Source organism: Schistocerca serialis, chromosome 3, assembly GCF_023864345.2.
Source record: "Schistocerca serialis cubense isolate TAMUIC-IGC-003099 chromosome 3, iqSchSeri2.2, whole genome shotgun sequence".
NCBI lineage: Eukaryota > Metazoa > Arthropoda > Insecta > Orthoptera > Acrididae > Schistocerca > Schistocerca serialis.
Window position 1 is genome coordinate 564,408,887 of NC_064640.1, and position 27,984 is coordinate 564,436,870.

At 41.0% G+C, this 27,984-nt stretch overlaps 1 protein-coding gene across 3 annotated transcripts in view; it reads right to left on the bottom strand.

The window, feature by feature from the left end:
* Window positions 1–27,984, bottom strand: part of LOC126470461 (uncharacterized protein DDB_G0271670-like) — a 177,088-nt gene that overhangs the window by 118,770 nt on the left and 30,334 nt on the right. For 2 of the 3 annotated variants that reach the window (XR_007586211.1, XM_050098318.1), the window contains exons 2-4: window positions 22,948–23,124; window positions 22,692–22,856; window positions 5,956–6,074 (exon numbers count right to left, since the gene is read on the bottom strand). The gene's annotated coding sequence lies outside the window, so the exon portion shown is untranslated. Of the gene's footprint in view, window positions 1–5,955; window positions 6,075–22,691; window positions 22,871–22,947; window positions 23,125–27,984 lie in introns of all 3 variants that reach the window. The other variant, XM_050098319.1, reaches the window with a different exon arrangement.

Genomic DNA, 27,984 nt, shown 5'->3' on the forward strand with positions numbered 1-27,984 from the left:
AATTCAGGAGCAAATTTCCAAGGTCATGGAATGTGTCAGTACATGAAATTACAACATAAAAGTAAGAACAGATAAAAATAGAATGTTTATGAACCCAAAAAAAAAGTCAAGCCATGAGTTAAAGCAAACGCAGTCAACAACATAACATAAGAATCAGCTTAATTTTTCAAGCACCACCTCAACAGAACAGAAGGAGTGACCCATGAGAAAACTCTTCAGTTACAATTTGAAAGTGCATGGATTATTGCTCAGATTTTTGAATTCTTGTGGTAGCTTATTGAAAATGGATGCAGCAGTATACTGCACTCCTTTCTGCACAAAATTCAATCCAAATAATGGTTGGATTTCTGACACTTATTAACTGAGTGAAAGCTGCTAATTCTTGGGAAGAAGCTGATACTGATAACAAGATGATAGTAGAGAATATATATATTGAGAGGCTAATGTCAAAATACCCAGACTAGTGAACAGTAGTCGACAAGAGGTTCGCGAACTTAACCACTTATTGCCTGAACCGCCTGTTTCTTTAATGATACCTTACTTCAGATACTGCTCAAATAGTAAAAATGGCAGCAATAAGTCTTTGAACAAGATCCTGAATGTGGGCTTTCCACAACAGTTTAATATCTATCTGAATATTTAGAAATCTGAACTAGAAATCTGAACTGTTCAGTTTCACTACTCATATCCCCAAAAACTGAGTCTTACTATAATTTAGCATTAGTTTAGTTTCTACAGGTCACGAAGTTATGTCATGAACTGCACTATTTGAAACCGAGCCAATGTTGCACACAACATCCTTTACTACAAATCTAGTGTCATCAACAAACAGAAGTATTTTAGAATTACCCGTAATACTAGAGTTGCCCCAACATTGTTCCCTGGGGCACCCCCATTTGACCGTACCCCACTCAGACCCCACATCACAGCCATTCTCAACACTGTGAATAATGAACTTTTGCTGTCTGTTGTTAAAGTAAGAGGTGAACCAATTGTGAGCTACTCCCCATATTCTGTAAAGGTCCAAGTTCTGGAGCAATATTTTGTGATCAACACAATCAAACGCCTTAGTTAAATCAAAAAAATATGGCTAGCATTCGAAACCTTTTGTTTGACCCATCCAGTACCTAACACAAAAAAGAGAATATAACATTTTCAGTTGTTAAATGACTTCTAAAGCCGAACTGTACATTTGATAGCGAATGATGTGATATAAAATGACCAATTATCCTTACATACACAGCCTTTTCGATAACTTCAGCAAACACTGATGACATAGAAATAGGTATAAAATTGTCTACATTATCCCTTTCTCCATTTTTATAAAGCGGCTTTCCTACTGAGTACTTTAATCGTTCAGGAAACTGACCATTCCTGAAGGAAAAATTACAAATATGGCTAATTACAGGGCTAACATGTGCAGCACAGTACTTTAGTATTCTGCTAGGCACTCCATCATATCCATGAGAGTCCTTAGTCTTCAGTGATTTAATTATTGATTCAATCTCCCCCTTGTCTGTATCACAGAGGAGTATTTCAGACATCAATCTTGGAAAGGCATTTTCCAAGAGAGTTATGCAATTCCCTGTAGAAACTAAATTTCTATTTCACTCACCAGCAATGCTCAGAAAATGGTTGTTAAATACTGCACATATATCTGATTTATCAGTAACAGAAATATTTTTATTACGAACTGACTCTATATCGTCAACCTCGTGTTGCTGACCAGACACTTCCTTCACACTGACCACATGGTTTTAGTTTTATCCTGTGAATTAGCTATTTTATTTCTGTACCACACAGTCTTTGCCTTCCTGACAACATTGTTAAACACCTTACAATACTGTTTGCAATGGGCTACTCTAGCTTGATTGTGACTACTTCTAACATTTGGATATAATTCCTGCTTTGTTCTATATGATATCCTTATCCCACTAGTCAGCCACCCAGGCTGCCTTTTACTGCTGGCAGGCACTGATGACTGCACAACTGAGTTTACTGCTAGTACCCAATTTAGAATGTTCTAATGGAAAGCAACACTCAAATAGCATGAGAAATGTGTTAAGGAGAGCATTATATTTGTCACTAAGCTATCGGCACTATAAACATCCTGCGATTCTTGTTCCTTTACAATGTTTAAAAAACTCTCTATTTCCATTGGATTACCTTTCCTACATAGTTTGTAATTATATATGACATTTGTTTCTGTACAAAAGCCTTTTAGTGTTAAAATTTGTGCATCATAATCTGAAAGGCCATTCACCCTTTTACTAACAGAATGCCCATCTAGTAATGAAGAATGAATAAAAATACTGTCTGTGGCTGTGCTACTGTTCCCCTGCACCCAATTTGGAAGGAAAACGGCCTGCATCAGATCACATGAATCTAGGATATCTACCGCATCCTCTTTCTTGCACAATCATACACAAAATTAATATTGAAGTCACCACATATAACTAATATCTCGTACTTCCTATAAAGTAAATAAAGAACCCTCTCTAGCTTGAGCAGAAATGCTCTGAAGTCGGAGTCAGGGGACCGATAAACAACAACAATTAGAAGTTTAGCTTCACTAAATTCAACTGTCCCTGCACAACATTCAAATATCTGTTCAGTGCAGTGCCATCTATGGACTCAAGTGGAATACTGTTTTTTACGTACATGGCCACTCCCCCACCCTGCAAGAAACTCCTTGAAAAATCAGCCAGCTAATCTGTATCCTGGTAAAGAAGTCTCTGAATTGTCAAATTATTTAAGTGGTGCTCCAATAGACGAATAATTTCTGAATCAGCATGTATTAGCAGTTCACTATCTTTATCTTTAATGCCTCTTATATTTTGATGAAATATGCTAATTCCTTTTCTACTTGGGAACATGACATCCTATGAAGGTGATTCATTAGTTAGAGGGACTTCCTTCAAGCAGGTATGCCTATCAGCTGATTTCAATCTAAAAAAGGTGCAGCTCAAACACCAACTACTAAAGGAATTTTTACACGAGTGATCCCACCACCAACCACTACACTGTCACCTATAACCTTCTTCAGTCTCCCCTTCCCATACCTATTGAGGTGCAATCCATACCTAGTGAAACCTGATCTACTGATAGACTCAACTGGCACCACAGCAATGTGACCCATGCCCTCTGCCATCAGTGCCTTCCCCAGCCCCATGTTAACACGCCTAACAGCCAGATTAAGATGAGGCTGATCATGATGCTGAAACAGTTGCATGAAATGCACATTAGTGCCACCAGTTTGAGTAGCTATCTTTACCAGGTCACCACCTATGTCATATTCCCCATCCTTATTAAAACTATTCCCTGCTCCACCCACTATCACTATCTGATCCTACTCCATAAAATTCCTACATAACTCCCCTATGCACTGCACTGCATTACAACTCAGATTCAATCCTAGCTTCTTAGTTGTCAACAATTTGTCATAAGTACTGTACTTGTTTGCCAGATCCAGTTTCCTATGTGAAGGAACAAACTTTCTGTAGTTAGTTAACTGTTCAGTGTGTCAGAAGTTTATTAGTGCAAGCATTTGTTCCAAGGTTCAAGCACTGAATGTAATCGGTCAGTGGTGTTTACGATGGTGAGCTGACAGTAAACCAGCTCCCATTATAATTTAGTACTGAGTGCAGTAGCATCCGACTTATGAACCTGAAAAATATTTGTAGATCACATTGTGTGCAAGTTCCAAATTCATTGTACAATCTTTGTGTAAAATCAAATAGGCATAATCACCTCACATTTCTTTTGTTTCTCATTTTTGTTAATTCTTCGGTAAGTCAGAATTATGGGAGCTGCCATAAGTTCACAAATAGTGGATCGCTATGCAGTGTATCTGACACTTGATTTCCTAATGAGGAATGTAATGGTGAAATTGCTAGAGAATGTAGGGCACAATTTCTGGTTTTGGAAGCAGCAGGAACAGCTAATATGGGAGTAGTAAGGAAAGATCTACTTCCTTTACAAAAACCTAGGATTATGTGGACTGTAGCCATTAACATTTTATTTGTACCTTGTGTGTTGCATCTCTTCGTCACTACTGGAAAGCTCATCATTATAAAACATCATTCACTACATCAGATGTGATGTGCTTTTTTACACTGTGATCCTGGGCACAGCCAGTGTATCACAGATACAGTGTATACCAATCTAAGGACAGCTGTGCTGAACTGTGCTAAAACTATATTTGCAGAGGACTATGACACCTCAAAAGTAAGCTATATCAAGACTTATCAGAAAAACCAACATATGACTAACACAACATTATTTACCTTCCATTCTATGGAGTGTTGTCTTCACATTTGAGTAGATAGGGACTCACTCACACACTTCAAATTACTGTAACTCAACCATCAAGGAGGCTGTAGAGATTATATAAAAGAGACATAACAAACTTATCAAAAAACAAAGATGATGTGACTTACCAAACGAAAGCGCTGGCAGATCGAAAGACACACAAACAAACACAAACATACACACAAAATTCAAGCTTTCGCAACGAACTGTTGCCTCATCAGGAAAGAGGGAAGGAGAGGGAAAGACGAAAGGATGTGGGTTTTAAGGGAGAGGGTAAGGAGTCATTCCAATCCCGGGAGCGGAAAGACTTACCTTAGGGGGAAAAAAGGACGGGTATACACTCGCACACACACACATATCCATCCACACATATACAGACACAAGCAGACATATTTAAAGACAAGTAACTCTTTGTCTTTAAATATGTCTGCTTGTGTCTGTATATGTGTGGATGGATACGTGTGTGTGTGCGCGAGTGTATACCCGTCCTTTTTTCCCCCTAAGGTAAGTCTTTCCGCTCCCGGGATTGGAATGACTCCTTACCCTCTCCCTTAAAACCCACATCCTTTCGTCTTTCCCTCTCCTTCCCTCTTTCCTGATGAGGCAACAGTTTGTTGCGAAAGCTTGAATTTTGTGCGTATGTTTGTGTGTCTTTCGACCTGCCAGCGCTTTCGTTTGGTAAGTCACATCATCTTTGTTTTTTGATAAATTTTTCCCACGTGGAATGTTTCCCTCTATTATATAGACATAACAAACTAATAGATATACAAACTATACACCCAAAAAAGTCAAAGCAAAGACTTGATACAATGTCACTAAACAGAGCAACATTACAAAATTTATATCCTTGTGCAAACTGTCAAGCTGCAAGTGACAAAACACAGTCGCACACACATGCACAGCTACATTGTCCCAACTGAGTACATTGCACTGGTACTGTAGCTCAACTGGGGTGAAGAGTTGTACCGAAGTGGAGTGGGTGAGTGGAGCAATGGGATGGGGATTGGGACGAAGGTTGGGAGGGAAGCGTTGCTGATGACTGGGAGGAAGAGGCACCAACTGCATGGTTAGGAAAGTGAGCTCACTTTGGTGCAGGCAGAAGGAATTGCAAGTCGCACTCAAAGACATGGAGGAGTGGATTAGGAGGTAGATTGTGTGTGTGTGTGTGTGTGTGTGTGTGTGTGTGTGTGTGGTGTGAAGTATGGAACAGCACCTAGTAGGCAAGGACTGCAAGATCAAAGGATGTGTGATAAGAGCAATGCCCATATACATTGTTAAAAGAAGCTGGTTACTTTCAAGAACATCTTGATATTAAATAATTACCAGTCCTTTTCCAGAAGCAATTGTTACTATGAACAGATGCATGTTTCAGGCTAAGTTTTCATAATGTGGCTACCTTATGAAGCTCTCAAGTTTGTGCCTGTGAGAAATAATAAGCTAACAACCGAATAAGATAGATTAATTAATTAATTTGCATGTTATTAACACAATGAAATAAATGAATAACCACTTAAACTTTCTCAAAAATAACATTTTAAAAATAAACATCACGTTAAATTTAGAGGAAAAGTTAGTATTAACCTGATGTTACAGGAAGAGAATCAAGTTATGACATGATGGAGTAAAATTTGAACAAGGACTCACTTGGTATGACTGCCTTCATTGCTCCGTATCAATATTAGGAATTACTTAGAAGTTCCTTTGGATCATGGTACATCAATATTCCACCACCAGTTATTTTTGTGAAAAAAATTCCACCATTCCTGGCGAAAAATAAACAAACATACATACTTTTATGATCTCTATATTAGGCATGTGTATTCTGAAAGTTAAGAGGTACACTACTGCATTCTAATACACATTACTCCTATACATTATAGCCTTTTTGCATTACTATAAATCCTACATGCCAACATTCTACACCAAATATTAGAATACTGCTCTAGTATGTGCGATTCTTATCAGTTCAATTGACAGGAGACACACACTTTACAGAAAGAAAAGATATATGAATGGTCACAGGCTTCTCCGATAGCAGGAAACTAACATAAATACGGCACAATCTGAAATGCAAACACTTCAAAAAACACCAACACTCACCGTGAGGTGCTGACAGACAGAAATATGATCAACTTAATTGTTTAATGAGTTTAAGGACTCAACCTATGATTAATTAGTACCTGCAACTGGAGAGTATCAAACCAATACAAAGATAACACCAGCTAAGAGAGAGAGAGAGAGAGAGAGAGAGAGAGAGAGAGAGAGAGGGAGAGAGAGAGAGAGTTAAGTACCATAACACGTGGTGAAAGGGGAGGGGAGGGAAAGGGGGGATAGGCCAGTCGGAAACCCTTTGGACGTTGTCATGCGGCAGGAGGCACACATTCGGCAAACTCTCCAGTCACTGTAAGACACCAGAAGATACTCAGGTCAATGAAGTCGTACTAATTATAATAAAGATATGTAAACACTTAAATGAATTAACAGGTTAGGATGACAAGCCTACCAGTCAGCTACGAATGGCCAGAGACCCTCCAGGGCTAACCCTACATTGGAAGGCAACCAGTTGCCACCATCGATACCACTAGAAGATATGCAAGGCAACATTATCAGACTTAAACGTACATTAACTGCACTGCCAGATAACATGTAAAACTAGGTTTGCTGCTTATATGCAATCAGATAAATGTAAGAATAATGAGTCATCTAACTTCCAAATTCAGTTTATCATGGAAAAAGTAGAATATCTCTAATAAAGGAGCTCTGCAATTGCAATACGGTAGAGTAGAGTGTTTAAAACTGTATTGATGGATTATTCTAGTGTGGCCAATGTGGAGTTGCTAGGTAACTATAGACTCTCAGAGATACTTTTTGCACGAAGACTTTTACACTGTTTCTTGTGAAATGTAGCTGCCTGACATCACTATTCTGGGACACTAGGAATTGTTGGTATAGGGTTGTCTGTCAGTCAGGTCCTGGTATCTTTAATTCTCAGGCATCCTTTTGGGAACTCCTTGGCCATATTGGCTACATGTCTTTTTCCTGAAATTCCAATGAGGCTGGGTGTCCAGAGATATACTTTCAGTCTTCCTGTGTTTAGGAACTGTTTCTGAAATCAGTTCTCCTGCCATGGCATAATTAAGGGAGAAAATGTCTTTGGATTGCAACACACTACATTGTATCGAGCTGATATATCACATGAGAGTGATGGAGCTCAATGACAACAATCTTCTGACAGTTTAGGTACGTTCCTTCATTGTGTATTGTTTGCGTGTATGTTATGTCATCCACTCCAACTGGGTCCCTCCCATGGATGTTACCCTATGCAGCAACAGCTACCTAGAACAGGTATATTGCACAGATTTCCCTGATAGGAGAAACACTCACTCCTTGGGATTCACAAGAAGTTGACGAACAAGCATTAACAGTGCGACCCCTGTATTGATAAGGGGCTACAGCCATGCAGGTACTTGATGACATCCCACCCGCCCCCAAAAGGTTGCATGTATCACACACAGTATGTAAATACAGCGTAACTGCTTATCTGGTAGGACATCTGCCATGTTGCGCAACCTCTCCACAAAGCCAATACTACAAATAAAAAAATTTGAAAACAGGAAGATCAAACTTGCAACAACGGTGGTTGTACTTCGTTAGCTAGAGACAGTAATAAGATACAGGATGAGGGAGTGGAAGAATGACCAAAGTCAAAGTCCCTGGGCACAGTAAGTATACATCAAAGAACTAATCATGGTTTATGGGTCAGACAAGTTGGGCTGACAGAGGGGGGAATGACTGTGGCATGGAGGTGGTAAGATATGGTATAATGGTAAATAATAAGATATGATATAATGTCTGAGGGCCCTATGCTAGCCATGCTTGTGCTCATATTTCACACACACACACACACACACACACACACACACACACACACACACACACACACACACACAAAATGTGGTGTAACAATTTCCAGAGTACTGTTACAGCAATTGGGACTCTTGTATAGTAAGCAAGACTATAGATATCAAAGAAATTCAGAGATGTGCTGCTAATTGTGTAAATTTGTACTACTAAAATGTAGTGGATATGCTCAGGAAATTTAAACAGGAATATCTGGAAGAAAACTATTTTATTTTTTCAAAACCCTGGCCAATCAGGCTGTAGTGCTGGAACACTGTAATTGTAGATAAATAAATGGATATAGGTGTATTGGGATGCATGTGTAGGAGTGCTGACAGGACATGCGTGGGGTGGTTACACTGTCCAGCACTGCAGCCTGACTGCTAAGATACTGCAAGAACAACACTATCCTCCTTCCACACATTCCTTTTTAAATTTCCTGAGCTTCTACCTTACATTTTAGTATGTGTTATACTGATAAGCACATCTCTGGGTTTGTTTGATATATGCTGTCACGCCTACTTGATGAGAACCACAATTACTGGAGAAATATAACAGAATTGGTTGCTCTAGTGTTCTGTATGTGATTTCCTTTAAAGATGTACTGCACTTTGTCAGAAGTCTTCTACCAAATTTAAATCTTCCATTCACCTTCCCAAACACTAAGGGTTAAAAGGGACGAAACTACTAGGTCATCAGGTCTACATGACTGTACAACAGAGGTAGCCCACTGTGCAAAACCCAGTGGAAGAAAACCCCAAGGTCTACAAAAGGTCAATAAATGAGAGACAAGGTATAAAAAGAAGAAAAGCAGACAGAGGAAGAAAGGCAGGTAAGGTGCTATGTCTACAGGGCAGCCACAAGCCCCTGAAAGAGTGCAATGAGGGGACATACAACCCCCATCCCCTGCCACTTACCAGAGGTACATCATCCAGAGATTTCCAAGGAACAATTAGCAACACAGACAGGACAAGAGAAGCACAGAGAGACAAAAGATGAACAAGTCTAACAGATCATGGCAGAGGGGGGAGAAGAGTAAAAGAGCAGATAGGGTGTGGGCCGGGCTGGACCATCAAGAACGCATATCCGCAACCCTGTCTCTGGGCAGAGGAGGCAACAGAGTGGGCTGCCAACACCTCAATGGGCTGATAAGTTGAAGTGGCCCTCCCTTAAAGAGAGCTGTAAAAGCCCCATTCATGAACAAAATGTAAAACTACGTCAGCCACTGAGGCATCGTCACCTAACACTAGGGGCAGTAAGTCAGGAAGATTAGGAGTCCGCCAAAGGGTGACTAGGTTGGGACAGTTCAGCAAAATGTGGACCACCATCAAACTGGAAGCACGACAGTTGGGCTGGTCCTCGCAACAGAAGACATGGCTATGATTCAGTCCTCTTGAGAGACCTGCATGGAGGACCTCCACAGATTTGTAGTCTTCTTTATCACTCATAGTTTCCGATGAAGTCAGAGTGACCCATTCCATACTCCAGATTCCTAAAACTTTACAGCATAATACCCATTGGAGGTCTGCTTTTGGAATACCGATCTTAAGAGCCAGTTTGGCCAGGCTATCAGCAAGTTCATTCCCCAGGATCCCGACATGGCCCAGGGTCCAGACAAAGGTCACAGAGCGTCCACATTCATTGAGGGCATATAGGGAATGCTGGATAGCAATGACCAAGGAATGGCAAAGGTAATTCTGGTGAAGAGCTTGCAAACTGCTCAAGGAGTTTCTTTAGATGAGGAAAGATCCACTGGTGCAGGAACGGATACGCTCAAGACCACGAGAGAGGGCTACAAACTCTGCAGTGTAAACACTACAGCCATCCAGCAATGAATGCAGTTCAGTACGTCCCATGTGATTATAAGCAAAACACACATCACTAGCAACTGTGGAGCCATCAGTAAAGACTACTTCTGAACCCCTGAATGTGCCAAGGATGGAGAAAAACTGGTGGCAGAGGGCCTCGGGAGGGACCAAGTTTTTCGAACCTTGTGACAGGTCACGACTAAGCTGGAGCTCAGGGATACACCACGAAGGTGTATGTGAGTTATCCCACAGGAGAGGTGGAAGAGGAAACAACTGGAGTTAAGAGAGGAGGGACCGGACACAGAGTGCGATCATAATCTCTGACCTGGGCCACCGGTGTGGGAGATGAATTTCTGTGTTTGTATAGAGAAGATGGTAGTTTGGATGCTAAGGTGAGCTGCGAACATGGGTAGCATAATTGACTAGCTGTTGTTGGTGCCTGATCCACAATGGAGGAACCCCAGCCTCCACAAGTAAGCTGTTCACAGGACCAGTTCGAAAGGCTCCTGTCGCAAGTTTAATCCCACAGTGATGTACTGGATCCAGTATCTGCATACTGAAGGCGATGCCGAACTGTAACTCAGACTCCCATAATCAAGACGGGATTGCATCAGGGCTTTGTAAAGTTGCAGGAGGGTTGTGCGATCTGCACCCCAGCTGATGTCACTCAGGCTGCGAAGTGTATTACGGTGCAGACAGCACTTTCATTTATGCCGGTGAAGAAGGGGAGTCCACGTCAACTGAGAATCACAGACCAGTCCCAAAAGCTAAAACTACACTAAGTAGTTGGTCGTCAAGGTAAATTTTTGGTTGGGGGTGAACAGTATGTCATCAACAAAAGTGCATGATGCAAGTCTTGGCGGCTGAAAACAGAAGTCATGGACAGCAGCCCATGCCTGCGCCTTTCGTATGGTGCCTTGCCATCGACATTCAGAGACAAAGACACTGGAGGCACAATAGTAGAAGCAAAAGTCTTCACTATAAAAGGAGGGTGATACTGAGGACCCTCAGCTGCTGCTAGACCATTGATGGCTACGAGAGAGAGAGAGAGAGAGAGAGAGAGAGAGAGAGAGTGTACAGAGTCCTGCAGGACCCCATCCTCTTGGATATGTGGGGATACTGGGGGAAGCACCAACTGCTAACAAATGGCATAGCAATAATTGCTGAGAAAGAGGGCCCACCTCTGCAAACAGCAGGCAGTCTGATCTTGTAGCTTAGAGCAAGGGCCAAAGTAGCAAGCCTGGGACCTGCGGTCAGTAGTGAGGACAAACTTCACTCCATATTGGGGGGGAAGGGGGGCCGAAGCAACAACAGTAAATGGTGTCTCCTTTTCCACCTGCAACTAGTTACACTGTGCCGCAAAAAGTATAAATTTTGTAGCAGATAATGTTGTTATCTCTTGCAATTATCTATTGGCTATTTATAGCAGTGCCACAGCAGTTATTCCACCTATCGTCAACATGCTCACATATGGGAACTATCTGTAAGCAGCATCACTCGCCTGTAAGCATCATACATGTTGGTCATAAAGTTATTTGCGGAGTAGACTAAGTAAACTTTGTTTCTGTTGACTTGCTTGTCAAATTTGTGTATTCATTCTGTACTAAAATGTATATATTTTGTTTTAATAGTCTTTGTTGTTCAATCATGATTTAGCATAGTTCCTCTTTTAAGACACTTGTGTAAATTTGCAAGATTGTAGGAAAAAAATTATATCTGTTACCAATTTTTCAGCAGGTCATATAAAGGTGGGCAGGGCCTGAAACATGTGAATAATAATAAATGGGTCCTGAAACATCATGCAACTGTTACTTTGTGACCAACAAGCTATTTTAAAGCCATTTTTATAATTGTTATTTTAATGGTCGCACGCCTCAACTATGACTTTCAGTCATATCTACAATTATGGTCGTTTGGTTTTTTTAAGGGCACAAAAACAACGAGAGTCATACATGCCCATGTCAGAATCATGGAATACTTAAAAAAGAAAGAAAGAAAGAAAGTTAGTTAAAAACGACTACATGTTAAACCCAATCCACAGAAGGAAAGACAGCTAAAAAAACTGGACATGGAGAATGGGCCATAAAATACGCCACAGTGAAAATGAGTTCCTGAACTAAAGATAAAATGTCCTTCACCATATTGCTATGATGGATAAAAAGTAAAATGCCATAAACAGCCTGTGCATCATTCGCTAAAATGGCCAATAACTCAGACGGCAAATATAAATGAGAATGTAAGTGGTTAAAAAAAGGGCATTCCGTCAGGGAATGGCAAACTGTCAGAGGTTGAGGACAATGAGCACATAGTGATTGGAGACCACCACTTAACAAATGACAATGCTAAAAAGACAGTGCCCAATATACAACCTAGCTAAAATGATCTCCTTGCACTAGAGGGCCGAGAGGAGGTCGTCCTAGCCGATGGGAGAGGATTAATTACCCGGAGCTTGTTCACATGAAGGGAGGACCAGTAGTGATGCCAAAGTGACATCACCTGCTGACAGATGGCAACACAGAGATCATCAGAAGGAGTGGAAGGACTAGCTGGGCAAGGTACAAGGACTGCAGCCTTGGCAGCAGAGTCAGTGGCCTCGTTTAGCATCAGACCGACGTGACCAGGGACCCACACAAACATCACAGTGGCTCCATCAAGAGTGAGCAAGTCACAGATTTCCTGTACCCATTGCACTATGGGATGGATGGTGTACACCACACAGAAGCTCTGAAAAGGCAATGAGAAAGTCGGAGCAGATGACGCAACTGAAAAGCCCATGTTGCCAGATGTACCGTGCGGCCTGATACAGGGCGAAGAGCTCTGCTGTAAATACTGAGCACTGTTCCAGATGCTGACACTGAAAATCATTCATGTCAATGACGATGGCACACCTGACACCACGGTCAGTCTGAGAGCCACCAGTGTACACAAGGTACTACTGCGAACTTCTGTGCAAAGGTTGTGAAACTTAAGGCAATAGAGCGAGGCTGGAGTAGTGTGAATGAAGGCTAAGGTGAACACAAAGCCAAGGTTGTGAAGGGTTTACACCCATCAGGAAAGTGGCAGATAGCATGAAGTTAAGCTGCCAGAGCAAGAGCTGAAAGCGAACTACAGGACGCAACAGAGAAGAGGGACGCACCCCATACTGACGATCAAAGGAGTCATCAAAGAAGGAGGCATACGATGGGTGGCCCAGCATGACAGACAAACGGCATGCATATCTGCCGAGGAAAAAGTCACAGTGGTATGACTGCAATAGTTTGGCTGCTTTGGCAAACAGACTCTAAACCGTGCTAGTGTAAAAGGCGTCAATGGCCAGATGGATGCCATGATGGTAGATAGTACTGAGATGGCGCAAGAGGGATGCACTAAACACCCACAGTCTAGTTTCGAACAGACAAGGGACTGATATAAACAGAGAAGGGTAGTCCCATATGCTCCCCAGGACGTACTGCTGAGGACAAGTATGACATTGGAGGACCACATACAGTAGGCAGCCAGGTAAGACAGGTGGAAGGACCAAGAAAGTTTCCTATCGAGCATGAGCCACAGGAATTTCGTAGTTCCAATGGAAGAGCAACAGACCCAATGTAAAGACAGCAGAAGAAACCAATTATGCTGCCAGAAATTCATACAAACGGTTTCGTCAGTTGGAAAGCAAAAGCCATTGTTGATGCTCCATGAGTAAAGATGATTGAGGCATCGCTGACAACACTGGTTAAAGAGACAAGTCTGTGAAGAACTGCAATAGATGGCAACAAGGAGCAGGAGATGCCCAGCAAGAGACAGGCCATAATAGGATTAATGGCAATAGCAACTAGATGGAAGGTGTTTTTCCTTGTCGGGCTTAGGTATAGGTATGACAATCGCGTCACACCAGTGTCGAGGAAGCATGCCATCTTCCCAGATGTGACTGTACATATGAAGGAGAAAGTGCTTGCCTGCGAGAGAAATGTTCTGCAGCATCTGAATGTGAATATCATCCTGTCCTGGGGCAGATCATCAGGATGAAGTTAGAGCTTGATCTAGCTCCCTCATACTAAAGGCGGCATTGTAGCACTCACGATTCTGAGAAGGGGAGGTTATCACCTGAGCCGCCTCCACTCGTTTCCAGTGAAGGAAGGCAGGGTGATAGTGGCTGGAGCTCAAGATGTCCGTAAAGTAGCAGCCCAAGGTGCTGGAGATAGCAGTAGGGTCCATTAGGACATAATCTGCTACTGTCAGGCCAGAAATTGGGGAATGGACCTTGGTCCCAGGCAGCTGTCGGAGGTAGGCCCACAGAAAGGAAGATGGTGCGGAACTGTTAAAGGAAGTAGTAAAGTAAATCCAGCTAGCTTTTCTGCTATCCTGAAGAATGTGACAACACTGTGCACGCAATTGTTTGTAACAAATTCAGCTGGCCATCGTAGGATGACTGTTAAAAATGCAGAGAGCACATTTCTGTGCACAAATTGCATCGTGGGATGCCTCAGTCCACCAAGGGTTCGGGATACAGTGCGGCAAAGAGGAAGTGCAAGGAATGGAACACTCTGCAGTGTTAAGGATAATGTTTGGAAGACATTCTACCTGTTCATCGCAACTGGAAAAATGGTGTTCACCAAAGGTTGCCAGGAAGGAGTAAAGTCTCCAGTTGGCATTAGAAAGCTGTCATTTGGGAGTGCATGTAGGTGGGGTAGGAGTCAGTAAACGGATAGCACATGGGAAGTGGTTGCTTGAGTAGGTGTCAGAGAGAATGACCAATCAAGATGATGGGCAAACTGGGCACTGCAGAAAAAGAGGTACAAATGGGAATACATGTGAGTGGTGTCTGAAAGGAATGTGGGTGCTCCTGTGTTTAGGCAGATGAGGTTATGTTGTTGTTGTTGTTGTTGTGGTCTTCAGTCCTGAGACTGGTTTGATGCAGCTCTCCATGCTACTCTATCCTGTGCAAGCTTCTTCATCTCCCAGTACCTACTGCAACCTACATCCTTCTGAATCTGCTTAGTGTATTCATCTCTTGGTCTCCCTCTACGATTTTTACCCTCCACGCTGCCCTCCAATACTAAATTGGTGATCCCTTGATGCCTCAGAACATGTCCTACCAACCGATCCCTTCTTCTGGTCAAGTTGTGCCACAAACTTCTCTTCTCCCCAATCCTATTCAATACTTCCTCATTAGTTATGTGATCTACCCATCTAATCTTCAGCATTCTTCTGTAGCACCACATTTCGAAAGCTTCTATTCTCTTCTTGTCCAAACTATTTATCGTCCATGTTTCACTTCCATACATGGCTACACTCCATACGAATACTTTCAGAAATGACTTCCTGACACTTAAATCTATACTGGATGTTAACAAATTTCTCTTCTTCAGAAACGAGATGAGGTTAAGGTGATTGAAAAGGTCAGCCAAGAGGGCACCTATCTTACAGGTTCTCAGCAAGCCCCAATGAGGATAGTATTCACTTGTCACCGAGTAGCAGAAAAGGGGTGAGGGAGTTGCCCAATGAGGTTGAGGAAGTCTGCCCTGGTGACACCAAATGACGGAGGGATGTGTACAGTACAAAGGAAAAGGTCAAGTGAGGAAGGAAAATGCAGACTGCAAGAACTTGAAGCCAGGTAGTCAGGGACATGTGTTGACTATGAAAGTGATCCCAGAGGAGCAGCATGACTCTCCCATGAGATGAAGTGCCATCCTCAGAGGTCAGGTCGAAGCGGACCGGGAAGAAATGCGAGAGCTCAAAGTGGTCGTGAGGACGCAATCTTGTTTCCTGGAAGCAGAAAACAAGCAGACACTGCAATTCTAAGAGCTGCCATAAATTTTCTGTTTGATTCAAGGCCTCGAATGTTCCACTGACCGAGAGTCATGATGAGGAAAGGGGAGGAGAGAAAAAAATGAAGGGCTGTTACCAAAGCAGCTGCCGAGTGCCAACCTTCTGCTACAGAGCACAGAGGCTGGAGAATCCTGCTCCACAAGATCTACAGAGGCATCGGCATTCTCCCTCTGTCGATCTGCAAAGTCCAGTATGAAGAAACAGTTGGCGGTGCACACCGGCGACACAGATGTCGGCCAGGTAAGGGTACCATGTGGTGACACCGTCAAAGAGGATCTCCAAGTTGGCAAAGGAGATGACTGACTTCGTTTGACTTCTTGGAGCCTTTCCTGTTAGCAGAGGAAGACTCAGATGTTTGTTGGCTGGAGGGATGTAGGAACTCTTCACGCGAGTATTTCATCTGTACTTTCTGGCCTGCCAGTTGTGTAGCAGGTGACTTTGCCCTGTGAGGTAAAAAGTTTAGTGGCTTGTTGCACAGCTGGAGGAGGAGACGGGGATGCTACCATGACACTGGGCAATTTCACAACCACAGTACTGGATTTGAGGTCGCATGTCTGCGTTCCATGTCCCTTGGGGAGCAAGATGTAGCAAGGACAGTGCTGTAAGTGTCGGATGGTATAACGCAGGGTTTCCGACTAGCCAACAGCTTGCAAGGGACCTGGTAAGGCACTTTTTCCTTCACCCAGATCTCCTGGACAGCCCACTCATCGAGACACATGGGAAAATCTTGGGAGGAGGTAGCATGGTCACCATTGCAGTCAATACAGTGGGGAGAAGAAGGCAGACAATCCCCCTCATGAGCATCCCTACCACAGGTTACACATTTGGCTGGGTGTAAATAGGACTCTTTAGTGTGGTTGTAAAAATGACACTGGTAGCAGCCCATTGGGTTTGGAATGTATGGTCAGACTGTGAAAACTTCATAGCCTGCTCTGATCTTTGATGGAAGCACCACTCTATCAAAAGTGAGAAAGATACTGCATGTAGGCACTATGGATGTATCTACCTTTTTTGTCACCCAATGGACTGCAATGACATTCTGATCAGACACACACATTTGAATTTCTGCCTCAGTCAGACCATCAAGCAGCCTAGTGTAAACAACAACACGGGAAGAATTCAGCATTTGATGGGCCTCGGCATGAACAGGATAGCCATGGAGGAGCAAAGTTGCAAGTAGTAGTTGTGCTTGAGAATCTGAAGTAGTCACCAAAAGCCAAGTGCCATTTTGTAAATAAGAGCAGGATTTCACAGATCCAGCTCTTGCATCAACACTTTTCTGAATAAAAAACAGATTTACTGTAGTAAAGGCCTAACCGTCTTCAGTACATGGAACAATGAGGAACTGTAATGCAGCTGGGATGGTCTTTGAATTGTTGGCCTTATTCCGTTTACATTTGGTAGATGTCGACCGTGAGCATGACGATTGGCTCTTGCGAGAAATCCCCCATTATTGCCAGTGTCTCTGATGGCATGTTCATTCACCGGGGGAACCCCCCTTCAAAAGGGGCTCACCTGACAGAGGAACCAACTGGCAATTTGGGAAGGTAGCAGCTCAGAAAATCACCCCTTCCTGGGCCTGGCCTGTACCAGGGGGTACGCATGAACCCTGAACCCTACCTGTCAACCCAGGGCTGGGAATTACGCATTCCTCAGTCACTTGTTACATGTCAGATGCATGGGCTGGCCTTCAGGAGCACACAGAGGAAGAAGAAAAAGGGGAACCTCAAAAGCCGAAGCGAAGGGAGGATAGGAGAAGGGGAATGAAGAAACAAAAAAGGAACGAAAAACAGTGGAGCAACTGTTCTGATATAAGCAACCGATTATGCAGAATAAATTTTCGAAAACATCCCAGACATGTTCCTCAAGGGAGTGGAAAAAGAATAGCAAGAGGACAGACATGCAGCATGGAAGGGAAAAGACACTGCAAAGGCTGGGGCTCCACTGTAGCCAAGCACGAACCTGTCAAAGAGCAGCAAGCCCTCTAGGGGTGATTTATGGTTTTGTATTTGCTTTTTGTCTCTTCTGAGATAGCTTACTTTGTAGTACAGTTTCCACCAGCTTTTGAAGTCCCAGACTATCTTGCCACTTCTGTCAGTAGAATCTTTCCTGGTACACAACATTCTTATAACATGATGACTAACCTCATGGACTGAAGAGATTCGATCATTTGTTTTCAATATATGATGAGTAATCTCATGGACTAAAGAGATTCGATCATCTGTTTTCAATATATGATGAGTAATTTCATAGACTGAAGAGATTCGATCATTTGTTTCAGATGTTTGGTGACAATTCCAAAACCAGGGTCACAAGGAAAAAACTATGACTTATCACAGGGAATAATTGTTGTATTTTCTTAAATCAACATGTGTCTGTGAATGAGAGTAGAGAGTCAGGATGATTTTACTTTGTTTACTTTACATAATGGTGGTTGTCAACCATTTCCTTTATGTGATGTGTCTGGGTAAACACCATCACTGATTTTATTCTCTGAGATGAACTAACTGTGAACTACACAGCAATTAAACCAAATCCATATATCAAAGGTTAGGAAATAAGAAGAAGCCTGAAACAGATGTCCACAGCACTAAAAACAGATTTTTTGTTTTTAAGGAACAGAAGTCAGCAATGAGAGGTATTGATATTAGCTCCCGCAATACTGAAAATCAGTGAACAAGGCATCTGGCTCTGATGGAATGCCAATATAACATCTCACATAGTGGAATTAACCCTTTTTCTAGATTGTATTTATCTTTAATCTCTTACGCAGTGAATTGTTCCATGGAACTCGAAAAGAGTGAACATCTTCTGTTTTCAAGCGGGCTGTGGAAAACAAAGCATTAATTAGAATGAAATTTTCACTCTGCAGAGGAGTGTGTGCTAATTTTGAAACTTCCTGCAGATTAAAACTGTGTGCCGGACCAAGACTCGAACTCGGGACCTTTGCCTTTCACGAGCAAGTGCGCTTACCCGCGAAAGGCAAAGGTCCCAAGTTCGAGTCTCGGTCTGGCACACAGTTTTAATCTGCCAAGAAGTTTCAAACTCAGTGCACACTTTGCTGTAGAGTGAAAATTTCATTCTGGGAACATCCCTCGGACTGTGGTTAAGCCATGTCTCCACAATATCCTTTCTTCCAGTAGTGCTAGTCATGCAAGTTCGGCAGGAGAACTTCTGTGAAGTTTGGAAGGTAGGAGACGAGGTACTGTCAGAAGTAAAATTGTGAGAACAGGTTGTCAGTCATGCTTGGGTAGCTCAGTAAGTACAGCACTTGCCTGCAAAAGGCAAAGGTCCCAAGTTCGAGTCTCAGTCAGGCGTAGTTTTAATCTGCCAGGAAGCTTCAAAGCATTAATTACTCTAACAGAGATACAGGCAACACACCCACAATATAACAACTCCATGGTAAAAATAAAAAAAAAATAAAAAATAATAATGTTGTGAGCGAGAAGTACTAACCATGGAAATATTTCAAAAACATGTCAAATATAGAATATTGTGTTGCATTTAGTGGTGAACTCAAATAAATGATACAAGAAAAGAAGACATATTAAGTGTTGAAAATTAAGAATGTATCCTTCACTAACTTCGGATACATTTCTAATGTCAATAACACAGTCAAAATGAAGAATTTAATGACAGCATGGTATTCCAGTATCCTCCTCAGGGGACACCGCCTCAACGTAGCACTGTCTGTGCGGGCGAGGTGGTTTGCATGCTCTGGATCCAGAGAGCTATGCTGGCAGTAGCGTAGCTACGAGCAGGGCCACACATACTAGACTCCCTATATTGATTGATCGGAGACACGGATCGGACATAACGGATGTTAGGAGCCAATGTGGAGCTGACTGCATTTCAGATCACCTTCTAGTGAGAATTAAATATAGACAAAGGATGTAACTATTGAGTAAACAAAAAGGTCACAAACAAAAGAGGTTTGACATTAAGAAACTGAAGTTAGAAGAAATATGGAGAGCATATCAGATGAAATTAGAAGAGGGGAATAAGAGTGATACCGACGCGTCAAATGAACATATAGAAGTAATGTGTAAACAATCTAAGACTGCAATCCTTGAGGCAGCTGGAGAGGTTTTGGGACATGAATGGGCTCAAAGGAAGGAAGATTGGTTTGACAAAGAATGTATAAGAAGAATTGAGGAACGTAATATAGCACGAATGAAGTTATTGCAGAGAAGAAATCTAGCAAATCTGAATGAATATAATGAAAAGTGCCAAGTACCGAAGAGGGTCTGCTGACAGGAGAAAAGAGCTCTAGAAAAGAAAAAACTGGAAGAAATTGAACAGATAGCAGAAGAGAAGCGAATTCGTGAAATCTACGAAAAGATTAAAGAAGGAAAGACCAGGTTCCAAGCCAGAACAAATATGTGTAGGAACAAAGAAGGGGATTTGATAGGGGAGAGTAATAAAATACTTGACAGGTGAGCAGAATACTTCCAAGAGTTACTGAACCCAAAAGTGGAAGGATTAGAATGGGAGGAACTGGGGGAAAAGTGGAAGGATTAGAATGGGAGGAACTGGGGGAACTAACTAACTATGGACCAGAGGTTTTAACACCAGAACTTACACTGGGGGAAGTGATGCAAGCCATTAAGACCTTAAAAAACAATAAGGCACCTGGAGAACATCAGATCCAGGTCAAACTTCTCAAATTGGGTGGGGAAACGCTGTGGAAAACAATTCATAAAATAATACTGAATATCTGGCAAGAAAAGAGCATGTCAAGGGAGTGGAAAACAGCTATAATGTGCCCCATACATAAAAAAGGAGATAAATTAAACTGTCAGAACTATCGAGGAATCTCCCTACTAAATACTACATATATAAAGCTTTCTACAAGATTCTAACCAAAGGCTTACTCCATATGTGGAAGCAAGAGTGGGAGACCATCAGAGTGGCTTTAAAAGAAATAGGTCAACAACTGACCAGATATTCACACTGCGTATACTACTTGAAAAATGTTACGAACATCAAATTAACATACACCAGCTTTATTTCGACTTTAAACAAGCCTATAATAGCATCTCAAGAGTGGCATTACGGAATGTAATGGAAGAGGTTGGAATACCTAAGAAGCTCATTAAACTTTCTAAGATGACCCTCAGTGAAACCAACTGTAAAGAAAAAATACAGGGCGAAATCTCCAGAGAAGTAGAAGTGAAGAAGGGACTTAGACAGGGTGAAATATCTCCTCATTGCTATTCAACCTTTGCCTCGAAAAAGTCATAAGTCAGATACAGTTAAATAAAGGAGGAACCTTCTTAAATTGTTCACTGCAGTACCTAGCCTATGCCGACAATGTGGCTTACTCACACGAAACACTGCTGTGCTAGGTGAAGCCTATCAACAACTGGAGAAAGGTGCAAGGGAACTTGGCCTGACAGTCAATGTCGAAAAGACCAAGTATATGGCAATGACCAACCAACAAACCCTATCAAATCTCAGAATAGTCTACAGGGAGTGTGAAAGGGCGAGAGACTTCAAGTACCGTGGGTCGACTATCACTGAGACAAATGACATTGGCAGTGAGGTGAAAGCCAGAATAGTAGCAGGTAACGGATGCTACTTTGCCACATTACCCATGCTTAGGAGTTTTCTTCTACCACGAAAATCCAAAATCCTCATTTACGAAACAATTATAAGACCAGTTGTTATGTATGGTGCTGAAACGTGGACCATGACTGTAAATGAGGAAATGATCCTTAGCATTTGGGAGAGAAAGGTGCTACGTAAAATTTATGGCCCAATATATGATCAAGAAGGTTGGCACATTTGCACAAATGCAGAACTACTACACCTTTTTGAAGAACCTGACATTGTCACTACCATTAAAATAAGAAGACTGCAGTGGGCAGGGCACATGGTCAGAATGGAAGAAGACAGAGCATGTAAGAGGATTTTTGATGGCAAGGCTGGAGGCAGACGGCAGAGGGGACACCCCAGAAAGAGATGGGTGGATGCAGTTGAAGAAGACACGAAAAAGTCGGAGACGGAAAGCCATGGATCAGATACAATGGCAGGATATTGTGATGCAGGCCAAGGCCCTTCAAGGGCTGTAGAGCTGAGGAGTAGTAGTATGGTATTCCAGTATAACTATTTGAACAAAATACACAGAAAACCAATACTTTGGAAAGCTGTATACAGAAAACTATTCCACAAAGAAATTTGACATTTGATGAATGTCACTTCTCAATATGTACTTGTCACAAACACAGGGTTACACTATGACTGCACTATCTCAAAATACATTGCAATTTTTCTGTAGTGTAGCTATGATTTTGTCATTTGTACAACACGCCGCAGCTACAAAAACTAGCATTAACAAAATATTCATGATAAATTACATCTATGTGCTGGACTGCAAAGGAATTCTCTCTGTGCATCATCTCCAGTTAAATTTTATGGACTCTGCTCTGTAACATCCCAGTGGAATAGTATTCTCCTTTGCATTAATGTTCTTAGCAAATCAAAACTCTGACTGGCATTAAAAAAATCATATAATCTGTCCTCTTCAGTCCATGGATACATGTACGTGGACTTCAAGGTTCCATTTCATAACATTAATAAATATCCTTTACCATTTCACAGTGTGATATAGTGGCCAAAATTGAATCTACACAACCTACATGAATGTGTACTAAAGGTCTTGAGTTGGTAAAAATCATTTTCTAATTTTATGAAATGAAACCTCGAAGTCCACATGATTGTACCCATGCAACTACAGAGGTTATAAAATAAAAAACTTTCTCCTTAAAAACTTCCAGTTGTCAAATACATCTAATAACTTTAACAATTATCATTGATTAAACTAATGTCTCATGATGAATCGTGAATACTGATACTCACTGCAGACGACAGGTGCATGAGCTTCATCAATGCAGGTAATGGCAGTCATCAGATTACATTCTTCTTCAGGCATGTACCCAAATAATATCTTGTCACACATTCGAATTAAGCAATGTTCATGTTCATGTAACCATTTATTAAGAAACTGCAGTTAGCCATTGTGCACTGTCAAAAGATTACTAGTAACTAATCACAGAATGGATTGTCAACTAAAAATAAAACAAATTTCTAATAAACATTTAATCAAATTACTTACCCACATTATTCACTCTGTTACTTCCATTACAAAATTAACTTGAGTAACTTTTTCTTGAACAGATCTACCTCGAGAAACAGTAATTGCCAGTGCTCCAGCCACATTGACAACAATTTACATTTCCTCAATTCAGTTGAAAAAGCAATTATCTTGTAGTTACAACCATTTGATGAACTCCTGAAACAAAATTTCTACAATACACAAATGAAATTTTAGCTGTGAGTTCAAAAAAAACACACACACACACACACACATTAAAATCTATACTTTTTAGGCAACTTTGAGCAATCAATCTACTCCACAATTTACCATCATGAAACTAGGAAGAGAAACAGTGTGCTGTAATCAAATTTCAAATTCAAAGAGTTCATCCAAACATGGAGCACTCTCTTCTTTAGCATGGCAATTCCAGAACACACACGGTGCTGCTAGATCTGCAACAATCTGACGAATTGGGTTCACTGTCACTGATCAACCTCAATACAGTACCAAGTTGGTCTCATCCAATTTTACTCTGTTTCCAAAATTTAAGGAATTAGTATGTAAACATGAAGAATAAAGACGTAGAATGTTAATATTTGTTTTATTTAACAAGTTGTCCGAGTTTTTACATAAAAAATTCGGAGGCATAACTTTTCAGCATGCCCTCGTATATGTAATGTAAAGTCTTTAAAAAGGGACACCATATTTACAGAGAAGTTGGATAACACCTGAGAAACACACACACACACACACACACACACACACACACACACACTCTGACGTTTCTAGGACACTTATCACATTTTCTCTCGTAAACTTCTTTGTGAGTGAAAATCATATGTTATAGTCACTTAAAACTGCAAAACTCTCAAAATATTCATTACAAAATGTAATAAAAGTAGTACAAAAAACATATCGTAAAAGAGAAATCACTTACATAGGCATTGCATATGAATTGTTTGACGACAGGATGCAATCTTATTTGAAAAGGAACTAAAGAGAGATGATTTGGTATACTTTCAACACATTTTGCAGTATGTAACTGAGCATTATTTTATTATAACACATCTCTAGGAACGAGGCGCACAAAATGATTTAGACTTACAAATGTGCTTCAGAAACCAGCTGTCACTCCAGGATGTCCTTATCATTAATATGGTTTAATCACCATCACACTTCACCTCAGGCTGTGTCAAAGAAGGCCAGGCCCAGTTTTTAGCCAGAACAGCTGTCAAGACACACATTCAGTCCTGCAGCACTTACCTCATCTCACACATTTCACCTGTGGTGCGGCATTCGGAAGTCTTTCACTTAAAATGTAGCTTTTCAGTTGGTGAATGGAAAGCAACGTATCATCATTAACTCACTGACTGATTCACTATTGCAATTGTTACAACAACATGATCGACTGACCTTGTCTACTGGGATCGCATAGCTAAATGTCTACAAAAAATGCTGAACAATAACTGCCAGCAATCTGAAAGCTCAGAACGGATTGACTTCCACAAACTGGTAAACATCTTTATATCTTTATACGAGGGTCACTCCAAAAGAAATGCACACTATTTTTGTAAAAATACAGTTTTCATTCTGCATGTGTGAAAGTTTTACAGTGTGTAGATACATCCTTCCCACTTGTTTCCAAGCTTAGTTGAACCTGTTCCAGTGAGTGGTGCTGTCACTGCATGTCTTCAAGATGGCTGCTACACTTGACGTTCGTCAGAAGCAACGTTCTGTCATAGAATTCCTGTGCTGTGAAAATTGTACTAATATATAAAAATGAAGATTTTTGCTTGAAAAGAAGAATAACATCATCTCAACCTTCAATCTGCACAGGTATTATGTATGAAACCATAAGGTGTGTTATTTCTGAATCGACTCCAGGCTCTGAAGAAAGTGATTGGTAAATGCGACTTTTCAATGAAAACAGAGAAGATTACATATAAAACATGCTGGTCACGAAATGAACTTCATCCAATGCTGCAGCCTTTACATGAGAAAATTGCAGAGATTTTTTGTGATCAGTCCTGTAACACCTTTAGTTACTTTTATCATCATAATTTGTCGAGTTTATCCTAGAAGAAGGCAACCAACAACAGTTTCTGTTACTCTACAGAGAAGCATCCCGTTCTTTCTTGTATGACTGTGGGAAGGTATAACCTAAGATGAATTTAGTGTGCCACTATACCTCCTTATTTCTTGTGTAAGGAAGCTGTCATCACAAACACTGGTGAAAAGATTATTTGCTGATAACAGCCAAGTTCAGGGAAGTTATGTCAAGAGATCAATATCATTTGACTATCAGTGTACTGCAGTTTGTTGACACCACCTTAGCTATGGGTGGAGGTCAACTTTTCAAAGTAAGAGATGCCATTGGTACAACACATCAGACCTTTAGTAGTGTTTCCCCCAATTAATAAATAATGTAGAGATAAAAGTTTGTTTCTGTTCAAGGGAAGATTATTCCTGAAGCACAAAAAACGAATTTGGAATAAAGTTGTATCACAAGAATTGTTACATACTACAAGAGTTGAATGAAAAGTAATGCCTCCACCTTCGTTAATTTGGTTTGGATGGGAATATTTTAATAAATCAATTGGGTTTGGATGGGAATATTTTAATAAATTTTAATAAATCATTAGAATGTGATCTTTAATTACCGATATTCACTTTTCCACATAATCACCAACCAACTGCATACATTTCTGCCAACGATGAACAAGTTTTCTGAAGCCGTCACGGAAGAAGTTGACACTGTTTCCGCAACCATAGTCTCACAGTTCTCTCAATGTCTTCATCAGAAGCATAATGATGTCCCTGAAGATAGTCTTTCATTATCAGGAACAGATGGAAGACAAACACTGCTAAATCTGGACAGTATGGAGGATGCCGTATGGTGTCGAGATTCAGTGTCTCATTTCAGTAGTCAGCATCTGGGGTACCCATCGTGCACAGATCTTCTGATAGCCAAGCAAAGCAATAATGTGACCCACACATTCTTGTGAAAAGCTGACTGTGCTTGCAGTTTCTCTCTGAGTGATACGACAATCGTCCTGAATCAATCTGTCGACATTTTGCTTGTGAAACTTGGTGGTTGCTGTCACAGGACATCCAACTCTGTTTGTCATGCAGGTCAGATGTTCCCACCTCAACATCTTTAAACTTACTCGCCCAACAACGCACAGTACTCACAATCATCATAAACTGCTTTCATTCTCTGATGAATCTCCTTTGGGGTGGCACCTTCTGATATCAAGAATTCAATGACTGCACGTTCCTTAAATCGCACTGACCGACCTTCTGCACAGGGTTCCATACTTTGCACTGTAACAACACAACCGTTCAACACTACGGTTTCCTGCCAACTGGAGCTGTAGAGAAGAGGCTATGGAACAAGCCAATACCTGCCGCATACCAATGTTGCCAACTGCTGAAGAGTTTACGAAGGTGGAGGCATTACTTTTCAGTCAGCCCTCATCCATTTCACTGTACATATGGGAGAGTCTAGTGGCATCAAGAATATGGCCAGAAGAAAATAGGAGATATAGTGGTCAATACTTCTACAAATATCTCTCTGAAAAAGGGCATACAATTTATGTAGACAATTAGTACTCAAGTCCAGCATTATTTATGTGGTGGCATGAAATAATTACAAGTGCTCACGCTATTGTACACAAAAACAGGCCCAGTACACAAAATATGGAAGAATATCTGAAAAAAGGAGTAGTTCAGCTCTGATCGCCTGACAATTTTACTAGCAGTCAAATGTTTGATGAGAGGGAAGTTTGAATCCTGTCAACTTTTGGCATAACAAAGTGAGTGCGTAAAAAAACAACTGACCACAAAATGGCAAGAAGGTCCAGAAACTGAAGTGTGCTTGCCCACAATGAGTCAATGGGGGCAGTGGATGTCCTGGATATGTTCCTAAGTTCAAAATCTATCAGAAAACCATTAAGTGTATAAGAAACTATTTCTTCATGCTTGGAGATGTCCATCTTAAACACACACAGAATATACAAACTTGAAACAGGGCAAATGATTCAATGGCTAAATTCCACCTTAGTCTTAAGAGAAATATTGCAAAAACTATCCAATAAACCTTCTACCATGCAGCACCTCTTTGGTTAACACAGCATCACTTTCTCAGTTCAATGCCTAATCCTGCAATGTGTATACGAAACAGAAGGAACATAAGATACTAGCATCATGTGCAAATATAAAACGTAGGATTGTGCACTGTGCCCTGCTTTGAAATAATACCACACAAATTTTTATTCTATTCAGTATTATCAATGCAAAGTTACGTAACACAGCCATACTCTTACTATCTTTACTCCTTTTCTCCTTCATTTTCTAAAGATACATTTTTAGCAAAGTAATAAATAACCAAACTTTTATTGAATGATTAATTCTAGGTATACTTCTGTTAATTTTTCCTCAATTTCTACACAGTCAATAGAAAATGTAACAAAATAAACTGAGTATCAATGGTAACTCAGGAAAAGTAGTTACTCAACCACCCATCACATAATATGAAAAACATTTTTTGTTTGCAGCTGAACTATCCTTTTCCGAACACAGACGTAGAAATGTCATCGGCTTTTGTTAGACAAAATTAGTTCTATATTTTATACAGAAAGTAATAAATACCTGCAACTGAGACTGCCGTTTTACTTTAAAATTGAATTACTGTAGCTGAAGCTGGCATGAAGGGGATTGAAGAAACATAATTTACAAATAAATAAATGAATTACTGTAGCTGAAGCTGGCATGAAGGGGATTGAAGAAACATAATTTACAAATAAATAAATAAAAACAATCAACAGAAATACATATTTGTAACATCCACTGGTATTATCACAGCCAGACTGAAGGAATGCTCTAAAATAATTATGGGAAATACATAATATATTATTCCACTGCGTATTCTTACATCATGCATCTGTTCACTGACATATTATTACCATGTAGCCTACAGTAGAGCTCACTCATATTGTTGATTCTGGACTAAATGTGGTCATATTGTGCAGCTATCAGTGGTGTTAAAGGATTAAT